The sequence below is a fragment of the Tamandua tetradactyla genome, chromosome 6 (genome assembly GCF_023851605.1).
Source record: "Tamandua tetradactyla isolate mTamTet1 chromosome 6, mTamTet1.pri, whole genome shotgun sequence".
Lineage (NCBI taxonomy): Eukaryota > Metazoa > Chordata > Mammalia > Pilosa > Myrmecophagidae > Tamandua > Tamandua tetradactyla.
Window position 1 is genome coordinate 179,661,921 of NC_135332.1, and position 19,276 is coordinate 179,681,196.

At 39.6% G+C, this 19,276-nt stretch overlaps 1 long non-coding RNA gene across 4 annotated transcripts in view; it reads right to left on the reverse strand.

Moving 5' to 3' along the window:
• Nucleotides 1-4,256, reverse strand: part of LOC143689090 (uncharacterized) — a 47,955-nt gene extending 43,699 nt beyond the window's left edge. For 2 of the 4 annotated variants that reach the window (XR_013178566.1, XR_013178565.1), the window contains exons 1-3: nt 3,985-4,212; nt 3,378-3,423; nt 2,693-2,774 (exon numbers count right to left, since the gene is read on the reverse strand). This is a non-coding gene — a long non-coding RNA (uncharacterized LOC143689090). Of the gene's footprint in view, nt 1-2,143; nt 2,775-3,122; nt 3,424-3,984 lie in introns of those variants that run through there. The other 2 variants (XR_013178564.1, XR_013178563.1) reach the window with 2 other exon arrangements.
• Nucleotides 4,257-19,276: the final 15,020 nt, after the last annotated feature.

The window sequence follows — 19,276 nt, forward strand, 5'->3', positions numbered from 1 at the left end:
AAATTCAGCAAATGATGCTGCAATAAGGGTATACTCACATGGAAAAAGGATGAAATGTGACCCACCATACAGCATACAAAAAATAAAAAGAAAAAGTATGTAAAGAAATTTCGTCTAGTGGAAAGCTTGTAATAGTTACTAGCACAGAGATTTTGTCTGTTTGCTCAGTGCATGTTGAATGAATGATTGGACTTAACTAATGAACAAGTGAATGAATCTTAAACTGGGACTCAGATACCTTGTAAATTATATTTATCTTTATTACTAATTTATTATTACTAAATTATTATGATATTTGTTATCATCTTGTTTAAGTGGAATAGAATTCCAGGATCACAGTTATCTCAATAAAATGGGTGGTTGGATGTCTTTCTAATTCTCAGGCTCTATGAAACAATGAAGAATAGTGTATTAATAAAAGCTATAAATATTGGTCCTGAAATTCTCAGAAATCATACCTGATTATCTAGAATAGCCTATTTATGTGAATAAGTTAGGGCTAAAAGAAAGTATCAGTTAGTTCCAAAGCAAAGATCATCCAACTCCCAGCTACAGGGAAAGAGGGCTTAAATTCCTCCCCACTCAGGAGTGTTTTTTCCACCTGTAATTAAGCTCTAGTCTTGATTTTCAGATGATCTTTTCACTGACTTTCCGCTGCTAAACCTATTAATATGTTTGTCTCTTTATCTTTAAAATGGAATCATTTCTTTGAGCCCATGTTTCCTCAAGTTACCTCTCTTTTACTTGATTGTATCAGGCATTTTTTTCTCTTCATCACCTACCATTAACTCTAAAACCTGAGGGTTAGGCTTAAGTCCTCACCACTCCACTGAAATTGTATTTCCAAGTGTCTCCAAAATTGTCTTTGTTGGTGATTCCAAAGGACCTTTTGTGTACTTCTTCCTGACATTCATCAGTTGTACCTCTTCTTTGAAATGTTCTGTCGTGTAGGCTTCTATGCTTCCATTCCTGCTATTTCTGATGTTTCTTATTCCACTTTTCAGGTCTTTTTAATGGTCTTCACTTTATCTGTCCATTTATAAATAGTGTACTTCAGGGTTCTGCCTTCAGTCTTTACACGCGATGCAGGCTATACTTGAGTGATCACATCCCCGAAATTCTAGCTGATAGCTCCAACATCTGTTTATCTGAATTTCAGGTTTCTATCCAGCTGCCTTCTGCATTTCAGTATCTCAGACATCATTGAACATTGTCCCTCTATCTCAGTCCTCTTCCTTTGCTCCTCATCTTAGTGAACGGACCACCATTCACCCATATGCTTCAGCCAAATTTGAGACGATAATAGCAATTGCTAACTTTATGTCATTGTTTATCACATCTGGCACTATGCTAAGCTCTTTGTATGAAGTATTCTCTTTAAAAGTCAACAAAATCTTAAGAAATTTTTTATTATATTCATTTTATAGATAAGGCAGTGAAATTTGGAGAGATCCAGCAACCTTCCCAAGATTTACATGCTGATAGGATGTGGAAACAGGGCTTAAACCCAAGTTGATTTGACACTGAAGTCCTTGCTCTTGCTACCATTTGCTGTGGGTTGGGTGATGGATATGTTTATCCTCTTTACATGATTAAATTACAATAAGTTAAATAAAAGAAGGCATGGGCTATTGATGATGGTGCTTCATAAACTAAGAATTATAATTAATCCATTTTGTGTGCTTTCTGTCTACAAAATAAAAAGCATAAAAATAAAATTATGATTTACATCTTCCTGTAACTCAAAGGACACCGTATATTTTACCTCCTGATTCACACCAGGATAATGCTGGGATTGAGAAGGGGAGGTAAGATATCAAAATGATCTGAAGACTATTTCATAAAGATAAGTTTTCTTTTCTTTTTTCCTCTTTTTATTTTTTGAACTATTAATCTATTTACTATACATCCATCCATCTGTCTGTCCATCCATCCATCCAGTCATACATTCATGAAGGAAGTGCCTTTTATTCTCAGGTGACTTACGGAGTTACACCTTGTTTGTAAGCTATCTGAAGTCTAGGACCACATCTTATACCCTTGTACTTTCCACAGGGTCTTGCCTCTGTAGTAAATACAAAAGTGTTTGCTATATAGAGTAGAAAATATATAGGTGAATTCTTTAAATGCTTAAAAAAACCCCACATACTTATCAAGTAATGGAATTTTAATAATTTTCTCTCTTTTACTTATGAGGAAACTTAGAACCAGACAGTTTATTGAGCCTACACGTGTTCATATAGTGAATGAGGGGCAGATCTTGTAAGCAGGATTAATTTCTCTAGACCAGTAGTTCTCCAACTTGGCTGCAAACTGTTCTCACCAGAGGAGATCTTTAAACACTTATGCCTGGACTCCATGCCAGATTTGGGGTGGGGCCTAGAAATGCAAGTCTTCAAAGAGCTCCTCAAGTGATACAAACTAACTAACTAAATCTCAAGCCCTCATTTTCTCCATTAGGCCTCCTGTGAGATATATTATCTGCAGATTTAGCTAACATTCAAATGATGATTAACTCAGGTTTCCATGTAAGTTTCCTATTTGGAGTCTCCACAGCCCTGTGAGACACAGTAGAAACCTTAAGAGGACAGTAGTGAAACTACAGTAGGAGGAACAAAGTGAATTTGACAGATCCTAGAAGAGAATCTGGGTCTCCCTTGCATATCATGGCATTTTGAAGATTGTAACTTACTCTTGACCTTTATTCTGTGTTCTTGTTAATTTAAAGAGAGGGATTCTTCATAAATCTTCCAAGCTGTAGTCAAATGAACTTCCTGCAATGAGAAACTCTAAAAAATTTGGTGCTCCCTCCCTTCTTTCCTCTCTCCTCCCCGTTTTCTTCCAATTAGCTATTAATTAACCATCGGTTGCCTCTTGTATCCTAGGATGTTGTCCAGCTAAAGGTGGAGGTGACTAGAGAGGGCAATGAGTGCAGGGAGCTGGAAAAGACACAGCCCCTACTTTAAGAAGTTCTAAAACTTGAACTTAAATGGATTGGGAACAATTCTGTGGGTGTCTTGCTGGAAAATACCAGAGATGATCAAGCAGCTTGTGTATGATTTCAAAGCAGCTCTCTCTCAATGTTTCACATATTCATATGTTTTTGTAAAATTCACAAAAGATCATTTTGTATGATTTTTATTAGAATAGCCTCCCTAATTTTAGAAGTTTTGGTTCTGCAAAGGCTAGACTGTTCCTGCTTCTTCCTTGCCTTCTTCTGTCATTCTTTTTCTTCAGCACTTACTGAACATATATTTGTGACATTTTCTGTGCTGTGTACTTTGACACTAGTAATAAAAAGGCATGGTCTAGAACAAAGGGCAAGTAGCTCCAGGGTGTGGAGGAACCAGAAGAATAAGCAGGGACATTTTACTTACTCTGTCTGCTTTTGGAGAGCCACCACTCAGTTTAGGATTTTAAGTGCTGTGAGGAGTAAAGAAACAGGGACAGTTTTGTTAAAGCCTGCATTTCCGGGTTTAATTAAGATCCAGAAAATACTTTGTTTTTTCTTTTGTCATAAATGCTATTAACATTCCTTGGGGCTAGTGTTTTATAGAACACACTTTGAGAAGCACTGAATTAGAAAATGTGTCTGGTCTAGTTCAATACTACAACCAGATGTTGGTGGTAACAGAGTAGTGTTTGTATTAATTATGCAGTGTTTTTGTTGAGTCAATTATGAGCCAGACCTGAACTACATGCCAGAGAATCGGTGGTTCTTGCTTTTGAGGAGTTTATGGAAAAGATAGACTTCTGTCAAATAAATGTGTGATTATAAACTCTGATAAATATTATACAATAAAAGTACAGCATGCCAGGAAGACCTTTTAAAGGGAGTAAGACTTTAGTTAGTTTTGACAGTCTTGAAAAACATCCTTGGAAAAGTGACAAATAATTTGAGATCTGTAGAATAATAGGAGTTTAGTAGATAAAAATTGAACTGGGGGCAGCAAAACAACTCCAGACAGTGGGGATATCATGTACCTTGGTCCCGTATTGGAGAAAACATGACAGTTAAATTGGTAAAGCAGCAGATTGAGAACTCTTCATATTCCTCCCTCTTCTTAGTTCTAGATCTTTCTGGATATTTTCTTCTTCCAGCACCATACGGCTATGCATTGACTTTAAATCACCTCTACACAGTGCTGGATGATGCCCTCATCTTACTGACCTGAAGACCTTTCAGGACTTCAGAGAAATGTTGTTTCCATGCCAACAACATTGGTTTCACAAAGGCCAGTATGATGTGCACCTTTTGAAGTGCATGCTCTGCTCTTTTACACCTTATCGAAGGAGATCCTTTTAGCTTATTACCTGCATTTCATTGAAGAGTGTCAAGTGTTCTTTTCACTTTTTTTTTTTATTGTTATGTTGCATTGAAAGAGGACAGTAGTGGGAACTGTTACATAGAAGGTAGTGTACATATATGACAGAAAGTAGCTACACAGTTTTTGGCACATAGAAGACACTCATTAAATAATTTGTGGAATAAGATGTATTTGTGCTGTCAGTAACTCGCCCTCTCTTCATCTCCATGAATACTGATGCTTTGGTTACAAGTGTGCTCCTCAGTTTGATTTGGCATTTCTGTAATCATTTCTTCCATACTTCCACACTCGGTACCTAAAGGCAAGAGAATCCTTCCTGTGCCTGACACAGGTCTGCAGGATAATACTGCTGACCAAGTGCTCAGAGGTCTGGTCTCCTGCTCAACAGGAAGAGAAATCTTGGCTGGACAGAAGCTCTGCAGTGAGGCAGTCATCCCACATCAGGGCAGCAGTCTGTCTTTGGCTTTCCAAGGAGCAGGTTCTGGAGACCAGAATTTGAATGTCAGTGATTTACTTAAAAGGTAATTCCAGGAACCTCAGAAGGAGAAGGGTGAAGTGAAGCTGGGAAGGGAAGGAAGCTAACAAAATGTATGTTGTCAAGTGAGTTCCTGCTGTGGGCAACAGGCGCTCAGGTGTGAGGGTGCTGGAGTGTTTGCCTTCACCTCTGCGTATTTCATTGGCAGAGATCTACTTTCAGCTACCTCCAGCTTACCTATGTGCAGGTAGAATCACAGATATCCAGGAAAAGCCTTCCCTGTAAAGGGGTGGAGGCCAAGGAGATGGGATGGGTCATTAATAGTGTCTACCTCACAGTTGCTTTCACATAGCCTGGGCTTTTCATTGCTCCTGGGAAAACCAAAACGTAGCCTTAAAATGGCAGAAGAGTGTCATGTATCTTGGGCCAAAATCCCTTTGGGAAGGGAAGGCTCTTCTCCTAATGAAGGTAAGAGAATGCAATGAAGGGCAAGTCTACACATTTAATACACAGGGCTCCTTTGTCAGAATGGCGTGTGCCAGGATCTTTATTATTTTCTACAGTGATGCTACATCATTGTCCTTTCATAAAAATACACGTACTAGAAAGCTGCCAGTTAATTTTCCTGTTTTTTGTTTTTTTTTTTAATCATGCCGACATTCTTTGACTTACCCTTACCATTCAATGGGAGTTCTGTGGGCTGGAGTTTGAAAATTCAGTCAGGTAGGGCACATGGGAAGAGCCTTGGAGAGGAGAGGTATTTTTCAGTTTGTTTACATAGGGGAATGCCCACTTATTTTCATTGCAGACAAAAAGCATTGGATAACTGAAAGCAGCACAGCCAAGCTGCACTGGAAATAGAGAATTAGGTCGTCCAAGTGTGGTTCTTTAAAACCAGAAGCAATTTGTTCCCTTGGGGCTCACTGCAAATAGAGTTTGGTAACTAGCTTTTATCACACTGACCTTAACCTGGACAGATACACTTGTGTCTTTTTTTAAGAAACTTGCCAGTTGACTGCTTGAGATCATTTAAGACTATTGAGTTAGGAAAAACAAAAACAAAAATAAAAACAAAAGAGCAGTAAAAAACTGTGAGCAGGCCAACATTGTTTTTCACTTTATAATATGATAATGTCTAATATTACTTTTCTGACAACTGTTCACTGCCACCACTAAAATGAGGTTATTTCTGGACAGGAGAGAACAGGGACCAGAGGTTAGATCGCCCATTTTCAATTGAGCTAATATTTTCAGGTGCTTCTCTAAGCCGAGGAACAAAGCTGATACTGAGAAGCAGACATCCCCAGTCTTGCCTCTAGTATGTAGCCTGGTGGGGCAGATGAGAGTAGTGGGCACACTGGGAAAGCCAGGCCTTCTGCAGTGTGTTATGGGTGGGAGAGGAGCAGGAGTCAAGATGGACGCGCTGAAGGTGTGACCCTGCGCGAGTGCCACCAGTAGGAGACAATCAAGCTAGCGTCAGTAGAATTTGATAATGGCTCACAGGACCTAAATGATTATTATGATTTATGGTTGGGTGGCTGGAAGGATACATAGGATGGGGGTTTGAGGGGAGGAGAGGATGAGTTCCATTATGTGTTACAAACTGGATACTGCTAGGACATCCAAGGGTGGGAATTTATAGGCTGGAGGTGAAAGTCTAAGTGTCAGCAGCATGGATTTCCTAATCTGTGGCAACTAGGTGGAAAACAATTCCTTTAATTAAAATAGGGAAAGCAATATGGGGAGTGGGATGGCAGTGGGGTAAGGAAAAGGATTGGGAAGAACCTATAGGGCCAGATTTATTAGTGATTTTTCTAAGGTGAAGTGGGAGAAGGAAATGACATTCTGTTTGGTGCCAAGTGCTTTTCATGTGCTGTTTCATTTATTCCTCACAACTTTGTGAGATTCTGCACATCTTTGATGACAGACAGTTCTATTCCAATTTTAAAGACAGGGAATGGTTTTATGGGTGACTCTTGGTTTCCTAGAGCTACCTTAACAAAATAACACAAATTGGGTGGCTTAAAACAAGAGAACTAAAACAAACAAACAAACAAAACAACAACAGAACTTTGTTTCTGGAAGCCCCAAATCAAGGTGCAGACAGTGTCATGTTTCCTGTGAAACTCGGAAGGGAAACTTTTTCCTTGCCTTTCCTAGCACCTGGTGGTTTGTACTGGTCCTTGGTGCTCTTGGGTTTCTAGAGCGCCACTCCGATCTCTGCTCCGTGGCTCCTGGGCTTGCTGAGTGCCACTCCGATCTCTGCTCCGTGGCTGCGTGACCTTCACCTGCTGCCTGTGCTGGACCAAAATTTCCTTTTCTTTTTTTTGCATGCTGTATGGCAGGGTCACATTTCACTCTTTTTCCATGGGAGTATCCTGTTACTGCAGTGCCATTTTAAAAAAATTTTCTGTTTATTTGTTTTGTTACTTTTTGGGGAAGTTCATGGGCTGGGAATCAAACCCAGGTCTCCTGCATGGGAGGTTAGAATTCTACCACTGAACTACCCTTATACCCCCCAAAAGTTTCCTTTTCATATAAGGAAATGGGTCATATTGGAAAAGGGGCACACCCTATTCCAGTATGTCCTCATTTTAACTAATCACATCTTCACATTTCCAAATGAAGTCACATTCATGGGACTAGGGGTCAGAACTTGATCATAGCTTTTGGGGCATAGAATTCAGCTCATAACAGTGACTGATGTTATACGTGTGTTGGGAAGGAGGGAAGTGATATGTAACTTTTCCTTTCTAGTGTTCAAAATCATTGACTAATAAGAAATAGGAGATAAGAAGATGGCATTGAAAATGCCAATTTTTTTTACACGTAACCCCCCCATTGGAGACTGTAGTTTAGATGTGGTCCTAAAACGTCACTCCAGATCTGAACTTACCAGCTCATTCATGGTCATTGAGCAGACCTACAGGGGATCTACCCACGCTTATGTCTCAGCAGAGACATTATGTCATAATTACTTGGACTAATCCTTGTATGCCAAGAATCCTCTTTATAAACTCACCAAACAGATAAGTCATTCACCTCTTCTGAAGAGCTGAGTGAGGGGCAGAGAAAAGGTGGAACCATTCCTCTTATTATTTCCCTCTTGGGAGTGGAAACTCTTTCCCCTTGTTGAAAACATAAGGACATGGAACCTTGAATAGGGCATAAGGTTTTGTAGGTTTGTCCAGAGTGATGTCCTGATAACTCCCAGTGATTTGAACAGTGAATACAAGTATTACAAAAAAAAAAAAAAAAATAGAAACTATAAGGAGAGCTTAAACTAGAAACCTCCAATTTAAAGGTCTGACTCTTGGATCCATTTTTATCCTTTTGTAATAGGGGCTACTAGTTAAGAGTATGGGCTTTGGACCAAATTTAGATATTTCCAGGTACTCACTTAGTTCTTATGCCTAACATCCCACTCAAATGGTTCCTTCTAGGAAAGCCATCTTTCTCTTGTAAGCCTGGTCTCGGTTTTCCATCCTGGCACCATATCAGTTCTCCTTGGTGAGTTCTCAGTATTATTCTGGTGATTCTGACACTCTCCTGGGACAAAGCCAAGACCAGTGAATAGCTTGAGTATGAACTGTCCTTCATCCTTAAGTAGTCTTTGGAGTTTGTGTTTCTTTTGCTTGTTATCAAGAAAAGGGTTAGCATTCTTTACTGTGACTCTGTGGTGTAGCAGCTGTGTTCCTTGTATGAAAGTTCTGGATGTCTTCTGTCTTCTACCTTATGTTACCATTCAGAATATGTCAGATGAAGTGGAAATCCCTGTCTCTGCTTGCTCTATAACTTAGACAGCTGGCTGAAGGCATTCCTGTTTCTCTTTGTCTTGAATTCATTCCAGCACCATCTCAACACCACTCAGTTTAACCCAACTCAACATGACTCACATCATAAACAAATGAGAGCTTACAAAAACCAAGAGAGAGTCATATTAATTAATCATTCAAACATTCATTGGCTCCTACTTTGTGCCAGATAAGAAAAGTATTGAAACTAATGCACAATATTATAGAGATACTGGGGAAGAGCACTGGATCCAATTCTTGAATCTAGAGGAATTGATATTTGAGCATTTGTTTAGATGGTAATTCAGCTATACAGGCAAGAAGGGAAGATAAAGACATTCTCAACAGAGGTACTGACATAAAGACTCAGAGGTGATAAAAAGTATGGGCATTCTAGAAACTCCAAGCAGTCCAATGTGACTGAACCATAGGACGCAGTGAGGTGAGGGGATGGGACTGGTTTGAAAGGGATGCAGTGAGGAGATTGGGGAGGTGGGCCACCCTCAGATTAAAGCATTCTGTGTTAGGTTGGCAATCTGGGACTACCAGGAAAGAGCTGACTTTCTGAACTGTCCTTTGTCTCACTCTCATTAATAAGCATTTCCTGGTGTGGCACTAGGTCTAGGATATAAACCTTAGACCCATTGTCTGTATTTTGGCTAGGATTTCCAGCTCTTACTTACCATCTGCCTCGTATTTAGCAGCTTCATAATTCTCATCTTTCAAAATTGAATGTTTCTTTCCAGACTGTCAAGCAGGTGATAATCCATAACTCTTTTCTTGAGGCAAAGAGTTACCCTGGATCATTGATGTTTTCTGTTTGATGGTGAAACATATGACCTTACTTTTTAATCTCTTTATGTACCTATTAAATACAGGATAATGATTTTTTTTTTTAACAAAACAGAACTTTGCCCCCCTCCCTCATCTTTTTGGTTTTCTAAAGCATTCTAAGTTATAAAAGAGATCTGATAGGGATCTGCCATTTGCAAAGAAGAAATGAGTACAACACAAATACGAATTCTTAATGGTACATTTAAAGCAACCTAGTTTGACTCACTCTGCTATTACAGAGAAGTAAATCCATTTGCAGAGAGGGTCAGAACTAGGATCTGAAAACAAGTCTCTTGTTACCCAAACTTCAGCTCTTTCGTAGTGCCACCACCTGGGGCTATGCGGCTGTGACATCTGGGGGACAATATCGCCCTGTTGATAAGAGAATCCTTGCATCTTTAAATGTACTGTGCCAAAGAGACTCCCTGCAACCTGGGTCGTTCTACTCTGAATGATGTCTAATTATATATTTCCATGGTTACTTTCAGAGATAATGACAAGTCCCCCAGCCCCCTAAAACATCACAAGGACTTTAGGAGGCATGTTGAAGAGAGAAAAAAACAAAACCACACAATTAACATATTCAAGCAAATAATCAGAGGCAAAATTGGCTACTGAGGCATATTATCTCTCACTAATTATCATTTTAAATGATGAAAATCTCAAAATGAATGGTACTTTCTCCACCCTTGTGCTGCACAGAGAGCTCCTTTTCCCAACTCCAGGAACTAAGGGCCTAATTATTTGCACTTAATAATTCAACCCCATCTCGTTGGCCTGAATTCCATTTGTTGTTGTAAATGGAGGCCGCACTTCTCACAGAAAGTGCAGTTGTTAAAAATAAAACCTTCATTCTTCCTGCCTCCCCTTCCTACTCCCTAGCAGGAAGAATAACTATAATTAAGAACAGCCCAATTAGCAGCCGTAGTTCAGATTCCTTTGACCCCCAAACTTGGTAAGGGTTTGTGCTCTTTGCCTTGATTGGAATGTCATTTCCAGAGAAGTCTGATTCAGACATGTGCTCCAAATCACTTTGGGCTTAATAAAACTCTATTTGTCATATTCCCTGTCATGTATTTCCAAAGGGGGTTAAATTTAGGTGATATGGTGGTTTTCTTAAAGGTCGCCAAGTTGTCATCATTTAGATGGAAATGAAAAGTGGCTTGTTTAAATCAATTTACTGATTTGGTGCCCCAGTTAGAGCATGGGGTATGTCCCTGTTATGTGCTAGGCATTGTGCTAGAGCTAGGGTTTACAGAGATGCAGTCCACACGTCTGTGTTCGGGGGCTCGCATCAAGCAGTAGAAGGTGGATTCATAATTGGTTGAGGTGCAGAGTACTAACTGTAGTAAGAGATGGGGGACTGCTGCAGTGGGGCAGTAGTGGCTACAGAGGTAGGTATTTAACCTTTGTAAACACTGTAAAGTAAATGCCTTTCCTGAGACCCATTTCTGGAAAATAAGTCTGGCATTCCACAGAGGCAAGATTGAATTGCTGTTGTTGAGTACCTGAAAGGCGAGTGAAACCATGAGGCTGAACATTGTGCAAAGCATTCTCAAGGGGTTTCATACTTGGCCTCAAGCTGCCTGGTCAGCTGCATTTTCCATGTAAGTCTCCACAGATGCTCTGCTTGGGGCCTGCTGGACACCTTGGGTTTCCCTAATGTAATGTGCCTTCATGTCTCAGCCCTTGCTCTTTTTGCTGTTGACATCCCCTTCCTCCTATATGGCTTTTGTGGAACCCTGAATTACCTTTGGAGGCCTGGTTTGAGGCATTGTGTTCTTGTGGCAGGATCATTGGACTTTGGAGAAAAAAACCTGTTTTGAACATGGTATTTGTGTTGATGAGCTACGGGTATGTTGAACTGTCTGAACACAGATTCCTCCCTATTAAGTGAGCAAATGCAGGACAATCATGAGATAAGGCTGGGTGCTGTGTAGATGCTACAGTCTCCTTGTGGAATTGAATTGGGGTAAATTAGAAACATACAGGGAGCTCAAATTCTGCCAAGAAGTTGTAAACTATGCGCTATTTCCAAATCCCAAACCAGAAGCTATGGGAAAGCAGGAGTGTGCGACCCAGACTTTTCATTAAGGGGCTGATGGTCCAGGAGTGAAGAAAGACTCATCAAACACATGGGGCAAACTAGTTCAAAATTGTGTTGTAGTGTCTACTTATGAGTCTTGCTCTTTGCATGCCCAATGACTCACATGGTGCCTTTTATCAAATAAATGTACAGATGACTGGATTGAATGAGTATGTAATACTTAAGCATCATCCATAGCAACTCATCTAAAGTACATGCTTAATATATGGTTATTGGCTATTTGAATTAGTAAGGAATGGTTTACATTATTTATCAAAGGCAATTTATGAGTTAGAAAGATGTGCAGGAAATTTGGGAACAAAGAGAATTGGTTTTCATCTTGGATCTGTCTACCACTTACTGTCTGTATGACCTTGAGCAAGTCAATTTTTACAGCTATGCTAAGACTTGGAATAGCAGAGGTCATGAAAGGACAGCTCAGTATATATATGTATAGATGGTTCAGAATGGGTTTCTTTTGTACCACAGTCCTCTTAACTCCCTAATGTCATTCTCCCCATGCACTTCTCTCATTTTCCTTACTGAGCTTGTTTTCCTTGACTTCTTTACATCTTAGACACTTGGAAAGACCACACAAGGCCTTCATGGAGGTCACCATGCTGGAATTGGGTTTTACAGGATGAATAGGCATTGAGAGGGGTCAGTGGTTCAGAGATCCTGCTTCATTTAGGGCATAGAGAGAAGTGTGCTGAAAAAATGAAGAAGGAAGTGCTGGGGCTGGGAGGGTGGAAAGTAGGCACAGGGGCAGTTGGAGATGAGGGCAGAAATGCAGGTGAAGCAGGAGCCTGAAGGGTCCTGCAAGACACTCTAATTGTCTTGGTTCAGATCAGGTCAAAGAGTATGGATTAATGAGGCACTGCCATATGCCAGGCACTATCTTAATGACTGGGCAATGATGGAAGAGGAAGATGTGTCTCACCCTGTGTGCCCACAGCTGCATGGATAAGAAACAGGCAATTTCAACATAATGTGGTGAAGGCTGTAAGGGGGGTGAGTTCAGGTAGCTGAAGAGTACAGTATAATGCTCACCATACTCAGATGTGGCCATGATTATAGTCACCACATTACAGATGAAGAAACCAAGCTTTGTCTGCCTCCCCAGATACAGCACACAAAATGCCAGCCACAGTGGCTGTGTTTCAAGCTGTGCTTTGGTGTGGAATCTCTGTTACCAGTTTCAAGGCCACAGAAATTTAGATGCAATCCTTGGGTCATCCCAGCTGTCAGGGGAAAGGGGAGGGAGATCTGAGCAGTTCTCTGCATGTCCTGGTGCCCAGACCTTGGTGCCTTTTTACCTTCCATCTCCCTTTGCCCCCCCCATCATGCCTCAAGGCAGTTGCTTAGCAACCTCTCTAGCAAGACTGTGCATCCTGGCATAAATTGCTGTTATGCACGGGAAGAGATTTCTCCCTCCCCTCTATCCTGCGTTTTAAGCAAAGAGACATCCTAAAATAGGGCACTTTTTTCTATTCCTTTTTTTTCTCTTTTTTTTGACAGACAACTTCTGTGTAAATGTTGGAATCTGTGTTGTCTGTCAGGAACAGTCAATCTGAAAACTTTGCTGGAGAGAATGCATATTTAGTAACAGGTGACAAAGAGAGAGAAACATTGAGATGTCAATTATTCTGGCATGTTAATGCAAAAGCCCGGCATTTAAATCAAGTGGTTCAGGGAGATGAAAAGCAAAAGAGAGATGGGCTCTGTACAAATTCTTATATTCTAGACAGTGCAGGGCTCTGTTTTGTTTAACTACATCTGTCACTAAGGATGTCCCCAATGTACACTTAAACCCATACATATCTATGGAAACACTTGTGGTGCTAAAGTGATCCCCATTCCAGATTCTTGCAGAAAAAATGGGCCCAAATTGTAATAAAAACGCTGGATAGATTTGAGTCCCAATTCTGGGATTTTCATGTTTGGACTTTAACATGGCCATGCCCTTTGTTAAAATACCAAAGATTTCTGAATAAATTGGTAAACAGCCTGTCACCCTTCAATTCCGCAGGATCCCCAGGACCTTTCCTCTGCACCCCTTGTCCAAAACAGCTTGGGACCTACAGGACCCTATCCCAGTGATCATCTGCGCGGTCAGTCCCTGAGCTGTCCTGCTCGTGACATATGTCGAGTGTCATCCCTATAATCCCACAGCAGTTGTTCTCATCCCGGGTGGTTTTGCCCCCAGTGGATATTTGACAATGATTGAGATATTTTTGGTCCTCATAATGGGGGGATGGGATGGGTGCCCCTGGCATCTATGGGTAAAGGCCAGAGATGCTGGTAAACATCCTGCGAGGCATAGTACATCCCCTACAGCAGAGAGTGTTCAACCCCGATTGTCAGTGGTGCCGAGGGAGAGAGGCTAGCTTGCCCATGATCACCTAGGAGAGAGCCTAGCTGAGCCACTGTTGCATCTTCCAGCCTTCCTTGCTGCCCGGCACTGAGCAATGGCTGAATGAATGACAAATGTACCTAATGATTGATTCAATATTTTCCTTTCTACTCTCCCAAAATTGAACACTCTTCCAGCAGCCTGGTTTGCAAGTCATTTCATGTGAGATTTATTCTGGATATAAATTGGGATTCAAAAGTAGTTGTGGTTTCACTACGAAGAGTGCATTTATTATTGAGTAAGTAATGATTGGAGATTAAGCATCTTGGGGCATGAATTTGAGGGGTGGTCTGCATTTTGCTGATGCCCATAGGATTTTGCCTGCATCTCTTGATTTTGTCTGCATCCCTTTCTAGTTTTTAGCATCCTCCTTGTTTCAGTCTCAGCTTACCCTGGTCTTGAATGGTCTCAAGACAGATATCTCTTCACCCCAACCCTTTGAGATGTGGCAGCCTCCTCACCATGCTTGGCCCCTGGTCCTGCTCCTGCTCCCTGCTCTCAAGATTGTAGTGACCTGGACAGGCCCTCCCTGGTGTCTGGCCTCAGCTCAGTTTCCTCTTTGCAGCTTCTTGATTCCTACTTCAGGGCCTGAGTTTCCCATTTTTCTGTCAATGAACCTTCCTTCATCTGTCCTTCCCTCCACAACAACGTCTCCAAGTCAAGAAAGAACATCTCTCCTGAGGCCCATTTTCTCTTCTGATTGCTGCACAACAGGCCTTTGAGAGTCAGCATTTCCATATCTCCTGCTCACTTCCTCCTGTCCTGGGTCCCTATTTCCTTGGATGAAATCATCCATCTTCTAGTTTTCCCTGTCTGAATCATGTATCTCCTTCTTCATTCTCATTGGGTCTCTGGCATCCAGTCAATAAGTTCTAATTCCATGCCCTTAATCCCTCTTTACTCTCTCCTCTCTGTTCCTGCTCCCCATGGCAACTGTTCAGTTTAAAGTCTTAGTAATTACCCCCTAGTATAGCAGTTTGCCCCCTACCCAATAAGTCTCCCTAGGCCTGACCAGTCTTCCCTCCACCCTCCTGCTCTGAACTACAAAGCTGACCAGATCCTGCTTAAACCCTTCATTGGGTCCCCTTTACAATCATGAACATTCCGGCTCTTTAGCATGACATACATTCCTTTCCTGCTCATTCATTTATTAATTTTATTTTCCTTTTAATTTTTTTATTAATTAAAAAAATTAACAAACAAAACATTAAGATATCATTCCATTCTACATATATAATCAGTAATTCTTAATATCATCACATAGTTGCATATTCATCATTTCTAGAACATTTGCATCAATTTAGAGAAAAATAAAAAAGACAACAGAAAAAGAAATAAAACGATAACAGAAAAAAAAAAGATTATACATGCCATACCCCTTACCCTTTGCTTTCATTTACCACTAGGACTTCAAACTAAATTTATTTTTAACATTTGTTCCCCCTATTATTTATTTATTTATTTATTAATTGAAAAAAAATTAACAGAACATTTAGAAATCATTCCATTCTACATATGCAATCAGTAATTCTTAATATCATCACATAGATGTATGATCATCATTTCTTAGTACATTTGCATCGATTTAGGAAAAGAACTAGCAAAACAACAGAAAAAGATATAGAATGATAATATAGAGAAAAATAATAATAATAATAAAAAATAAAAAAATACACATATATATAAAAACAAACAAACAAAAAAACTATAGCTCAGATGCAGCTTCATTCAGTATTTTAACAAAATTACATTACAATTAGGTAGTATTGTGCTGTCCATTTCTGAGTTTTTGTATCTAGTCCTGTTGCACAGTCTGTATCCCTTCAGCTCCAATTGCCCATTATCTTACCCTGTTTCTAACTCCTGATGGTCTCTGCTACCAATGACATGTTCCAAGTTTATTCTCTAATGTCGGTTCATTTCAGTGGGACCATACAGTATTTGTCCTTTAGTTTTTGGCTAGTCTCACTCAGCATAATGTTCTCTAGGTCCATCCATGTTATTACATGATTCATAAGTTTATTCTGTCTTAAAGCTGCATAATATTCCATCGTATGTATATACCACAGTTTGCTTAGCCAGTCGTCTGTGGATGGATATTTTGGCTGTTTCCATCTCTTTGCAATTGTAAATAATGCTGCTATAAACATTGGTGTGCAAATGGCCGTTTGTGTCTTTGCCTTTAAGTCCTTTGAGTAGATACCTAGCAATGGTATTGCTGGGTCGTATGGCAATTCTATATTCAACTTTTTGAGGAACCGCCAAACTGCCTTCCACAGTGGTTGCACCATTTGACATTCCCACCAACAGTGGATAAGTGTGCCTCTTTCCCCGCATCCTCTCCAGCACTTGTCATTTTCTGTTTTGTTGATAATGGCCATTCTGGTGGGTGTGAGATGATATCTCATTGTGGTTTTGATTTGCATTTCTCTAATGGCCAAGGACATTGAGCATCTCTTCATGTGCCTTTTGGCCATTTGTATTTCCTCTTCTGAGAGGTGTCTGTTCAAGTCTTTTTCCCATTTTGTAATTGGGTTGGCTGTCTTTTTGTTGTTGAGTTGGACAATCTCTTTATAAATTCTGGAAACTAGACCTTTATCTGATATGTCATTTCCAAATATTGTCTCCCATTGTGTAGGCTGTCTTTCTACTTTCTTGATGAAGTTCTTTGATGCACAAAAGTGTTTAATTTTGAGGAGCTCCCATTTCTTTCTTTCTTTCTTCAGTGCTCTTGCTTTAGGTTTAGGTCCATAAAACCACCTCCAATTGTAAGTTTCATCAGATATCTCCCTACATTTTCCTCTAACTGTTTTATGGTCTTAGACCTAATGTTTAGATCTTTCATCCACTTTGAGTTAACTTTTGTATAGGGTGTGAGATACGGGTCCTCTTTCATTCTTTTGCATATGGATATCCAGTTCTCTAGGCACCATTTATTGAAGAGACTGTTCTGTCCCAGGTGAGTTGGCTTGACTGCCTTATCAAAGATCAAATGTCCATAGATGAGAGGGTCTATATCTGAGCACTCTATTCGATTCCATTGGTTGATATATCTATCTTTATGCCAATACCATGCTGTTTTGACCACTGTGGCTTCATAATCTGCCTTAAAGTCCGGGAGCGTGAGACCTCCAGCTTCGTTTTTTTTCCTCAAGATACTTTTAGCAATTCGGGGCACCCGGCCCTTCCAGATAAATTTGCTTATTGGTTTTTCTATTTCTGAAAAATAAGTTGTTGGGATTTTGATTGGTATTGCGTTGAATCTGTAAATCAATTTAGGTAAGATTGACATCTTAACTATATTTAGTCTTCCAATCCATGAACACGGTATGCCCTTCCATCTATTTAGGTCTTCTGTGATTTCTTTTAACAGTTTTTTGTAGTTTTATTTGTATAGGTTTTTTGTCTCTTTAGTTAAATTTATTCCTAGGTATTTTATTCTTTTAGTTGCAATTGTAAATGGAATTTGTTTCTTGATTTCCCCCTCAGCTTGTTCATTGCTGGTGTATAGAATCACTACAGATTTTTGAATGTTGATCTTGTAACCTGCTACTTTGCTGTACTCATTTATTAGCTCTAGTAGTTTTGTTGTGGATTTTTCCGGGTTTTCGATGTATAGTATCATATCGTCTGCAAACAGTGATAGTTTTACTTCTTCCTTTCCAATTTTGATGCCTTGTATTTCTTTTTCTTGTCTAATTGCTCTGGCTAGAACCTCCAACACGATGTTGAATAATAGTGGTGATAATGGACATTCTTGTCTTGTTCCTGATCTTAGGGGGAAAGTTTTCAATTTTTCCCCATTGAGGATGATATTAGCTGTGGGTTTTTCATATATTCCCTCTATCATTTTAAGGAAGTTCCCTTGTATTCCTATCTTTTGAAGTGTTTTCAACAGGAAAGGATGTTGAATCTTGTCAAATGCCTTCTCTGCATCAATTGAGATGATCATGTGATTTTTCTGCTTTGATTTGTTGATATGGTGTGCTACATTAATTGATTTTCTTATGTTGAACCATCCTTGCATACCTGGGATGAATCCTACTTGGTCATGATGTATAATTCTTTTAATGTGTTGCTGGATTTGATTTGCTAGAATTTTGTTGAGGATTTTTGCCTCTATATTCATTAGAGAGATTGGTCTGTCATTTTCTTTTTTTGTAATATCTTTGCCTGGTTTTGGTATGAGGGTGATGTTGGCTTCATAGAATGAATTAGGTAGCTTTCCCTCCACTTCAATTTTTTTGAAGAGTTTGAGGAGAGTTGGTACTAATTCTTTCTGGAATGTTTGTTAGAATTCACATGTGAAGCCATCTGGTCCTGGACTTTTCTTTTTAGGAAGCTTTTGAATGACTAATTCAATTTCTTTACTTATGATTGGTTTGTTGAGGTCATCTATTTCTTCTTGAGTCAAAGCTGGTTGTTCATGCCTTTCCAGGAACCCGTCCATTTCATCTAAATTGTTGTATTTATTAGTGTAAAGTTGTTCATAGTATCCTGTTATTACCTCCTTTATTTCTGTGAGGTCAGTGATTATGTCTCCTCTTCCATTTCTGATCTTATTAATTTGCATCCTCTCTCTTCTTCTTTTTGTCAATCTTGCTAAGGGCCCATCAATCTTATTGATTTTCTCATAGAACCAACTTCTGGTCTTATTGATTTTCTCTATTGTTTTCATGTTCTCAATTTCATTTATTTCTGCTCTAATCTTTGTTATTCTTTCCTTTTGTTTGCTTTGGGGTTAGTTTGCTGTTCTTTCTCCAGTTCTTCCAAGTGGACAGTTAATTCCTGAATATTTGCCTTTTCTTCTTTTCTGATATAGGCATTTAGGGCAATAAATTTCCCTCTTAGCACTGCCTTTGCTGCGTCCCATAGGTTTTGATATGTTGTGTTTTCGTTTTCATTTGCCTCGAGATAGTTACTAATTTCTCTTGCAATTTCTTCCTTGACCCACTCGTTGTTTAAGAGTATGTTGTTTAGCCTCCACGTGTTTGTGAATTTTCTGGCACTCCACCTATTATTGATTTCCAACTTCATTCCTTTATGTTCCGAGAAAGTGTTGTGTAAGATTTCAATGTTTTTAAATTTGTTGAGACTTGCTTTTTGACCCAGCATATGGTGTATCTTTGAGAATGATCCATGAGCACTTGAGAAAAAGGTGTATCCTGCTGTTGTGGGATGTAATGTCCTATAAATGTCTGTTAAGTCTAGCTCATTTATAGTAATATTCAGATTTTTTATTTCTTTATTGATCCTCTGTCTAGATGTTCTGTCCATTGATGAGAGTGGTGAATTGAAGTCTCCAACTATTATGGTATATGTGTGTATTTCCCTCTTCAGTGTTTG